The 9,347-nt window shown below is 43.7% G+C and overlaps 1 pseudogene; it reads right to left on the reverse strand.

Annotated features, from left to right (window-relative positions):
- Window positions 1-348: 348 nt before the first annotated feature.
- LOC136322273 (small ribosomal subunit protein eS6-like) overlaps window positions 349-9,347 on the reverse strand; it is a 38,674-nt pseudogene continuing 29,675 nt past the window's right edge.

Raw genomic sequence — 9,347 nt, forward strand, 5'->3', positions numbered from 1 at the left:
TTTTCTCTCTCTCTCTCCTTTCTAAAATGAATAAATAAAAAGTCTTTAAAATTAAAAAAAATTCAAAATGTTTCTGAAACTGGTAAAACTTCAAAATGAAACATCATAAAACAGAATCAATATATTACTTAAAAAAGAACAAACCCAGACTTCAAACACAAAAGCTACTAATAATTGGTATCTTGCTTGTTTTGACAAACTGTCCAAATAAAATTAAATTGAAAAAAAAAAGTCTCCTGCCAAGGTTCTTTCAGAGCTAGAAGAGGTTAAGGTTTTTTTTTTTTAATTGAGTAATAAATTTATTTATTTTTATGTATGTTATTATTTATTTGTTACTCTTAGAAAAGCTCATATTTGACTGGAGGTAGAAGCTCTCAGAGAAATTAGTTTTTGTTGTGTGGCAATCTGTCCTTGGTGTTTTTCTTTGGCCTCTTTCTTTTCTTAGTACGTTGTTTCTTCAAAGCAATATGCTGACAGTATGTTGCAAGACACATGGAGTAGCACATGATGTTGACTCTTGGATGCTTTGGTCCTAGGTATTTTACCTTCTTTGTTTAAAGCCTTTGTCACAACGTATTAGGGGACATCATCTTCATTAGAGAGAACAGTTTACAAATCCTGCTAGCTCTTTTGGACCCCTGGCGGTGAGGGGGTAGTTTTGTAAGGGGTTAAATCACAGTAATTTCTTGTAAAGGGTTTAGTCATGGTGGTTCCTGTAAGAATTGAAGCCACTGTAGATACCTAGAAGCTTAGTTCACTGTTGGGCAGATAAAATGTATTATGCTCACTTTGTTAAAGAGGCCATTGCCCAGGTGATATTAATGTGTGTTGAGAATTGTTGTAGCCTGAGGCTTGGTTTTGGGATTAAGCCTGTCCCACCCTTTTTGGTGTGAGGTGGTACAATCCTATTATGCCTCATAGAAGTGATTTTGTATTAGAGACTTCTCCATTATGTATATTGGATTAAGGGTTTGGATTTCTACACTATAAAATGGGAACGGAGCGGGAGTTTGCGCTCTTGGTTCCTGAGGTTAGCATGAGAGAGCAGAGAGAATAGAGCCAGCAGCGGGAGGAGGCCACGTGGAGAAGGCCAGGAAAAGCAGCCAAGATGGCGGAGTACTGAGTGAGATGCCAGTTTGTACAGAGTTTGTATCTGGGATAAGGAAGGAAATGGGGAACTGAGGAGGATAAGGCTGTTGAGCTAGAAACCTTTGATTCTAGGAAACTCGGATAAATCAGTAGCTTTGTGAGCACTGAATGTGACTGGGTTTTGGAGCCCAGTGTGTATTTTTACTTGCCCGCCGGGTGCAAGCTAGATTAAAGACTATGGCCCACCAGTTTTTGGCTCCATGGTTTCTTTACCAACTGTCCGAATCCAATGCGAACCTGCATGGGCTGGGCTCCTCTGATAGTGGCCCTGGCCTTGGCTCCTGGCTTTACATTCACAAATCTTAATCTTGATTTTGTTTACTAAGGAATGCACGGTATTCTATTACAAACAGTTCCTGGAGGCACCATGACCCTGGCTGTTCCAGAAATAACATCAAGGACCCCAGATAGACCTGAGCTCTGGTCAGGAGGACCTTCCAGGAAGGCACTCCAGGGAACCTAGCTCACATCTCCCATGCACTGCTACATGACTAACTGCATGTTCTATCATAAATCACTAACCTCCCCAAAATGTATGTACAGACCAGGCAGAAGAGACTCTTAAGGCAGTTTTTGGACCTGGAATCCCTGCCTTCTTAGGTTACTGGCAATTTGATTAAAGATACTCTTACACCATTCGGTCCCTATTTCTGTGATTGGGCTCAGTGGCAACGGGCATCTCAACCCCTGGCTTGTTCTAGTAGCAGTTTCAGTGAGACCAGGAATACATTTCTCCCTCTGTAAGGGTTAGAAAATAGTTAATGAGTACATTTTCTTTTTAATCTCTTTTGATTTCTCCATGATCCTTCTCTTTGGAATGTGGTGAGGAACTTACCTTTCATGCAGCCCCTGGGAAGCATCTGGGAGGAACTTAGAGATTTAGAAAGGGGGCAGACAGTAGACATATTCCCAATATACCAATTTTACACTCTATAGTGTAGAGTTGTGTAAGGCCAGTAGGCAAGGCTGCCACGGCCAGGGCTACTATCACAGCAGCCCGGCCCATGCAGGTTCGCATTGGATTCGGACAGTCGGTAAAGAAACAACAGAGCCAAAAACTGGTGGGCCATAGTCTTTAATTCTAGCTTGCACCCGGCGGGCAAGTAAAAATACACACTGGGCTCCAAAACCCACTCACATTCAGTGCTCACAAAGCTACTGACTTATCCGAGTTTCCTAGAATCAAAGGTTTCTAGCTCACCAGACTTATTCACCTCTGTTCCCCATCTCCTTCCTTCTCCCAGATACAAACTGCACAAACTGGCTTCTCACTCAACACTCCGCCATCTTGGGTGCTTCTCCTGGCCACATGGCCTCTTTCTGCTCTCTGCTCTGCTTCCTCTGCTCTCTCATGCTAATCATCCCAGGAACCAAGAGAGCAAGCTCCCGTTCTGCCCCAATTTTATAGTGTAGAAATCCAAACCTTTAATCCAATATACAAAATAGGGAAGTCTCTAATACAAAGTCACTTCTTTGAGGCATGATTGGATTGTACCACCCCACATCAAAACGGTTGGGAAAGGCTTAATCCTAAAACCAAGCCCCAGGCTACAAGGATTCTGCCTGCCTTTAGCCCACCCCAACACACATTAATATCACTTGGGTGACGCCCTCTGTGTGGGTGGCGCCATTTTTAACAAAGTGAGCATCATATATTTTATCTGCCCAACAAGTTGTCTGAGTGTTTTTTTCTGACATAGGGATGCCAGCTGAATTGTATCCCAAGCCTGATATCAGGCCTTGAGAACCAGATCGAATGCAGAAGTCTACAACCCTGACCATGGAGCACTTGGACCCAATCCAAGTCCTTGAGAAAAGTAACAAGGCCAGAGATCTTATCTCCAAAGATAGTGAGCATGACAAGCCCTAATGAAGAATAGAATCTGGACCTGAGAAAGGACACATAGTCACATTCCTTTCCCATTGCTAACTAGCCCTGATCACCCTGTAAGAGAGGCCTGCAAACTGAGGATATAAAGGGAGACTTGCTTGCTGAAGTCCTCTGCCTTCTTGGGTTGACTGGCAATTTCATTAAAGACACTTATATTCAATTCAGCTCTTGTCTCTGTGTATTGGCTTCATAGTGACAGGCAATATGAGTTCTGGCTTTTTCCGGTATCACCCCCATCTGCCATTTTTTTTTAACGACCAAGTGGAGAAGACTGGAATTGGCATCCATAATGCAACCCTGAATGGATTTGCAATTTCTTTCTCCAGTCCTCCTTGGTCTATAACAGGAATACTCCTTACTCAGTAGCAGGCTGACAGGACCATGGGTCAAGACACCCTACTTCATGGGGAAACCTTGTTTGTTGTTCCCACCACTGAGCCTAGCCACATAATCCTTCCATTCTATGCCCAGAGTGTCAGCAGCAACTTCTTTGGCCATATGCTTCCCATAAAAGGAACAAAGTTTGCATTCATTGTCCACTTCAATGAGTTTCTAGCAGTTAGTGCTTGGGAAACTGATATCCAACTTTATCCTAAAGCACCTGACTGTGACATCTTAGGACAAGCAGTGCAGGCCACCAGCCATGAAAACTGAGTACATCCAGTACATGGCTGGAGGCAAAAGATAACCGTTAGAAATGTAGTAATATTTTCCACAGAACTCTATGTACCCAACATCCAGGAAGCCCTACCCTAGAGACTTAGCCAAGAACAAGGTCAGCTAATCACACCTCTTCTGCCCTTGTAAACGCTGCTTGCTTGCTCAACCTAGATAACCACCCTATAAAAAGGAGCCATTTTAGAAGCTCGGGACTGCAGTGTTCCCTTGCGTGGGTTGCCTGCAGTCCCTGTGCAGGTTTGCAATAAAACTTATAAAATTCACTTTGGGTTTGCTGTGGTCTGTCTCCTGGGATGTAACACTGACTACCTCCAAATAGCCACAAAAAAGAGAGAGATTAAAGTGTAAGCTTGAATTGTTTTGGCAAATGCTGAAATATAGAAAAGAAAAACTCTTAGCATGAATAATTTTTGGCAGAATTTACTTTCTCTAAAACAGAGACTTTTAGCAGAACTTACTTTTTCTAAAAAAAAAAAGACTCCCTATCCCGGCCTTGAGGCTGGTCTCCTAGGCTGTGGCCTTGGGCTAGCTTTGCAAGGTTGCAGGTGTTCTCAGAATGTTTCTCCTTGAATAAACCCTATAGATAAACATTGTAAGAAAGCTTGTTTCACTGCTTTGTTTTACTGCTGTGCTTCCTCTCCTCCCCATTCCTCAATCAGTATGTAATTTTGTCTTTAAAAGCTAGCGCCAAACTGTGTTCGTGGCCACATTGATTTGAACAGCTTAGGTCTCCATGAGGTTGCACAGCTGGCATTAATAAAGACTCTTTAATTTCTTAATTTGGCTTCTTGATTGTGTGGCAGGACGTCTGTTCTGATACAACAATGCAAGGGGTAATCTTCTATGGGCTCCTGGCGGAAATAACAGCATTATTTTTCATAAGTGATTTGGAGAAAATTGGGGAAATTAGAATTTGGATTGAATATTGAAAATATTAGGGAAAATTACCATTACTTAAGTAAACTATAAAAAATTTTGGAATAATTTAGAAAAATTGACTGTGGGCTTAGCCGGTTGGCTTAGCAGTAGAGTGTTGGCCTGGTGTGTGGAAGTCCCAGGTTCGATTTCTGTCAGGGCACACCTGAAAAGTAACCATCTGCTTCTCCACCCCTCATCCCCTCTCTTCCCCTCCCACAGCCATGGTTCAAATGAACAAGTTGGCCTCAGGCACTGAGGATGAATTCATGGCCTTGCCTCAGGCACTAAAATAGCTCAGTTGCTGAGCAATGAAGCAGCAGTCCCAGATGGGCAGAATATTGGCCCCAGATGGGAGCCGCTGGGTGGATCTCAGTTGGGGCACATGTGGGAATCTGTCTCTCTACCTTCCTGCCTCTCACTTTATAAAAAAGAAAAGAAAGATTGACTGTAAAAAAGGCATAATGACTGAAATATTTAGGATTTAAATTATATAGTTGTAAAATTATAATTTCTCAACCTGGGACCTCCACACTGTTACTTTATAACCAATGGGCTCCCCCCTCCCCCCAAAACCCTTCTCCCTGTCCTAATGACTCTAGAGCTCAGAGTGGGGCTGGTCAAGCTGTTATAAATATATCATGTTAGATAGGACAAGGATTTCAAGGTCTAGGCACTTCTTACTAAATGCTAAATTGATAAATGTTAAAATGTAGCCTTTTTTGCAGCTGTAGCTATAAACAGGATGAGCTTGTCAGGAACTCAATTTGTAATTAACCAAATAGTGTAAGCAATGGCTAAACCTCCCTTCGGGGAGACAGAGCTTTGGATGTGAATTATCCTGTTTCCTTTATTGGGGGTAAGTAAATTAACAACCATGTCTAGTTCTTGAATAGAACTGCCCAAGAGGCAAAACTCTTGATTTCAGTAACAATTTTAACAGACTTTAATATAAAGATCATAAATGGACAGAAAGTGGTCACTACATACATTTATTCAAAAAACATTTATTGAAATTTTGCAATGTAACAGACTGGATAGCAACATCAAATACAAGATAAAATTCTCTAAAGCCCCATGAAGTTTTTGATCAGGGCTGTAGGTCCCTTCAAGGAACAGGTGTTTGGCTCTGGCCAGTGGCTCAATGGTAGAGCATTGGCCAGCATGTGGATGTCCTGGGTTCAATTCCCAGTCAGAGCACACAGGAGAAGCAACCATCTGCTTCTCTACCCTTCCCCTTCCCCCTCCTCTCTTCTCCTCTTGCAGCTATGGCTCCATTGGTTCAAGTGCATCTGCCTGGGCGCTGAGGATGGCTCTGTGGAGCCTTTGGCTTGGGCACTAAAAATAGCTCAGTTGTGAGCATGGCCCCAGATGGGCAGAGCATCTGCCTCAGACACCGGTGGCTGGGTGAATCTCAGTATGTGAGAGGAGAGGAGTCTATCTCTATCTCCCCTCCTCTCACTTGGAAAAGAAGTGAAAAAAAAAAAGAAAAGAAACAAGTGTCACTTGTCCAAAAACCGGGAGGACACTTGATGAAAGCCTAATAAACAGGTCTTTAACAATGGGTAGAATCGGTGGAGTGTCCTATAGGTATGGATGTGACAACGGAGAAATGATATAAGCACTGGTAAGAGAGTCACTTAGAGTCAGGAGGCTCCTATGCAAGTGGGGCTTCTGCAGTTTAGGCCTCAGTTCTCAGAGCTGCTATTAAGTTGCTAAACCTGTTGCTAAATTCACCTCAAAACATCCTGCAGCCATAAACCTCCTGGAGCCATAAACACCCTGGACCAGCAGCTGCTACACCGGCATATAAGCACTTTACTTTCTTCCTTGTGGTTCTTGCATCATTTGCAAATTGGAACTAAACAATTCCTGTTAACCTAGGCAGCAATCTTTTTCACATGAAAAGGTTACAATTTGTGTTTTTTGCCTTTGTAAATCCTGCCTTTGTTCTCTCCAGAGCACACTTTGAGTTGCTACCTGAATCTGTGTTTCTTGGATTGCAATCCTTTGCTGGAATAAATACTTTTTATTCTTGATTACAGCTTAGTCTTTTAATAGCCGGCAGGGAGCCATTATCACCATAATTCTTTTTTTTATTTTTATTTTTATTTTTATTTATTTATTTATTTTTTACAGAGACAGAGAGTGAGTCAGAGAGAGGGATAGACAGGGACAGACAGATAGGAACGGAGAGAGATGAGAAGCATCAATCATCAGGTTTTTGGGTTTTTTTGTATTTTTCTGAAGCTGGAAACGGGGAGAGACAGTTAGACAGACTCCCGCATGCGCCCAACCGAGATCCACCTGGCACGCCCACCAGGGGTGACACTCTGCCCACCAGGGGGCAATGCTCTGCCCCTCCGGGGCGTCGCTCTGCCGCGACCAGAGCCACTCTAGCACCTGGGGCAGAGGCCAAGGAGCCATCCTCAGCGCCCGGGCCATCTTTGCTCCAATGGAGCCTTGGCTGCAGGAGGGGAAGAGAGAGACAGAGAGGAAGGCGCGGCGGAGGGGTGGAGAAGCAAATGGGCGCTTCTCCTATGTGCCCTGGCCGGAATCGAACCTGGGTCCCCCACATGCCAGGCCGACGCTCTACCGCTGAGCCAACCGGCCAGGGCCCAATCATCAGTTTTTCATTGTGCGTTGCAACACCTTAGTTGTTCATTGATTGCCCTCTCATATGTGCCTTGACCGCGGGCCTTCAGCAGACTGAGTAACCCCTTGCTGGAGCCAGTGACCTTGGGCTCAAGCTGGTGGGCTTTTCCTCAATCCAGATGAGCCCGCACTCAAGCTGGCGACCTTGGGGTCTCGAACCCGGGTCCTCTGCATCCCAGTCCGACGCTCTATCCACTGCGCCACTGCCTGGTCAGGCTATCACCATAATTCTTATCATGAGGGTAGGGTGTGTGTATTACCGGAGAAGTCCACCCTTAAAAGAGCTTAGGGGCCCTGGCCGGTTGGCTCAGCGGTAGAGCGTCGGCCTAGCGTGTGGAGGACCCAGGTTCGATTCCCGGCCAGGGCACACAGGAGAAGCGCCCATTTGCTTCTCCACCCCTCCGCCGCGCCTTCCTCTCTTGTCTCTCTCTTCCCTTCCCGCAGCCAAGGCTCCATTGGAGCAAAGATGGCCCGGGCGCTGGGGATGGCTCTGTGGCCTCTGCCCCAGGCGCTAGAGTGGCTCTGGTCGCAACATGGCGATGCCCAGGATGGGCAGAGCATCGCCCCCTGGTGGGCAGAGCGTCGCCCCATGGTGGGCGTGCCGGGTGGATCCCAGTCGGGCACATGCGGGAGTCTGTCTGACTGTCTCTCCCTGTTTCCAGCTTCAGAAAAAATGCAAAAAAAAAAAAAAGAGCTTAGGAAGAAAACATTGCAATGGCCATTACAGTATATGGCTCAGCAAAGAAAGCCCAATCTCACGTGTTTTCTTCCCTCTAATGCCCTATCCTTTGTTAACCATTTGTAAACCCTACTCAAACCTTATTTCTTTTCTTTATTATTATTATTATTACTAATTTTAATGGGGTGACATTCATAAATCAAGGTACATATGTTCAGAGAAAATATCTCCAGGTTATTTTGACATTTGATTATGTTGCATACCCATCACCCAAAGTCAAATTGTCTTCCATCACCTTCTATCTGGTTTTCTTTGTGCCCCTCTTCTTCCCCCCACAACCACCATCCTCTTGTCCATGTCTCTGAGTCTCATTTTTATGTCCCACCTATGTATGGAATTATATAGTTCTTAGTTTTTTCTGATTTACTTATTTTACTCAGTATAATGTTATCAAGGTCCATCCATGTTGTTATAAATGATCTGATGTCATCATTTCTTATGGCTGAGTAGTATTCCATAGTATATATATACCAAAGCTTTTTAGTCCACTTGTCCACTGACGGACACTTGGGCTGTTTCCAGATCTTCCTATTGTGAACAATGCTGCCATAAACATGGGAGTGCATTTCTCTTTTTGAAACAGTGCTATGGTGTTCTTGGGGTATATTCCTAAAAGTGGGATAGCTGGGTCAAAAGGCAGTTCAATTTTTAATTTTTTGAGGAATCTCCATACTGTTTTCCATAGTGGCTGCACCAGTCTGCATTCCCACCAGCGCCATCTGTATGTTCTCTTTGGAGAAGTATGTATTCATTTCTTTCGCCCATTTTTTGATTGGATTGTTTGTCTTCCTGTCGTTGAGTTTTACAAGTTCTTTCTAAATTTTGGTTCTTAGCCCCTTATCACGTATTGTCAAATATGTTTGCCCATTGTGTAGTTTGTCTTTTTATTTTGTTCTTATTGTCTTTAGCTGTGCAAAAGCTTTTTAGTTTGATATAGTTCCATTTGTTCATCTTGTCTTTTATTTTACTTGCCCTTGGAAATAAATCGGCAAATATATTGCTGCGAGAGATGTCGGAGAGCTTACTGCCTATATTTTCTTCTAAGATGCTTATGGTTTCACGGCTTACATTTAGGTCTTTTATCCATTTTGAGTTTATTTTTGTGAATGGTGTAAGTTGGTGGTGTAGTTTCATTTTTTTGCAGGTAGCTGTTCAATTTTCCCAACACCATTTGTTAAAGAGGCTGTCTTTACTCCATTGTATTTCCTTACCTCCTTTGTCAAATATCAGTTGTCCATAAAGGTGTGGGTTTATTTCTGGGTTTTCTGTTCTGTTCCATTGATCTATATGCCTGTTCTTATGCCAATACCAGGCTGTTTT

The sequence above is a fragment of the Saccopteryx bilineata genome, chromosome 2 (genome assembly GCF_036850765.1).
Source record: "Saccopteryx bilineata isolate mSacBil1 chromosome 2, mSacBil1_pri_phased_curated, whole genome shotgun sequence".
Classification (NCBI taxonomy): domain Eukaryota; kingdom Metazoa; phylum Chordata; class Mammalia; order Chiroptera; family Emballonuridae; genus Saccopteryx; species Saccopteryx bilineata.